Consider the following 1052-nt stretch of genomic DNA (forward strand, 5'->3'; position numbering starts at 1 on the left):
ATGAAGGTCTTCCTTAACCTGAATCTAGTCCAAATTTGTCCATACCATAGCTATCACAATATGAAGTTCATGCAAGTGAATTTATCTAAATAAATATAATATATAAACATGCAACTGGATATCACGCCAAAGCGTGTAATAGACCTGCTGGTTTACCAGAGAATAGTCTGTCAGTCTCATGTTTTGCCTTGGCGAGGCGTGAATATTAAACGCGTGCATTAAAGGAACAGTGTGAAGGATCTGGCGGTATCTAGCGGTGAGGTTGCAGATTACAACATCTCCCGTGTGCCAAGCGTGTAGGAGAGCTACGGTGGCCGACACGAAAACGCGAATGGCCCTCTCAAGAACCAAGAGCAGCGTAGGTCATTTGGAGCAGAGCCAGTGCGAGTGTGTGTATGCGTGGGAAGAGAATGGTGAAGCAAGAGCGAGAGAGAGCGGCGGTGACGGGAGCGATCGACTCTGGCCCAAGCAGGAAATGTTAACAGTGTTTGGTTTGTCTGTTCTGGGCTAGTGTAGAAAAATGTCGGTGCAACATGGCGGACTCTGTGGAGAGGACTATGTAAATATAAACGGCTCATTCTAAGCTAACGAAAACACAAAAATTCTTAGTTTCAGGTGATTATACATTAAAGAATATATATACTTACTTACTTACTTATACTTATTGATATCATATTCCATTTCTGTCAATCGATCCCCCTAATCGTTACACACTGGTCCTTTAAGGTGCAGTATTAGCAGGCAACAACTCATTTAGGATTAGGCAACAAAACCATTTAGTTAGGTTTAGGAAAAATGTCATGGTTCGGCTCAAAATAATTACGTAACCTAAGTAAAATACATACAGAAAAAGTGTAACATCACTAAGGAAAACACGTGACAAATGTCCCTAACTTAACTTGAAAAATAAAATGCCGGTCTCCTTGTTGAAAGTCCTGTGTTTGTTGGACCCGTCCACTTCCCCTCCCGCCTGCCATATGCAGTCTTTCTGCCCTTTTGTTTATGTCATTCTTTACAGTCAGACTACATAGCGTTAAAATGACACACCTAAA

Source organism: Sebastes umbrosus, chromosome 15 (assembly GCF_015220745.1).
Source record: "Sebastes umbrosus isolate fSebUmb1 chromosome 15, fSebUmb1.pri, whole genome shotgun sequence".
Classification (NCBI taxonomy): domain Eukaryota; kingdom Metazoa; phylum Chordata; class Actinopteri; order Perciformes; family Sebastidae; genus Sebastes; species Sebastes umbrosus.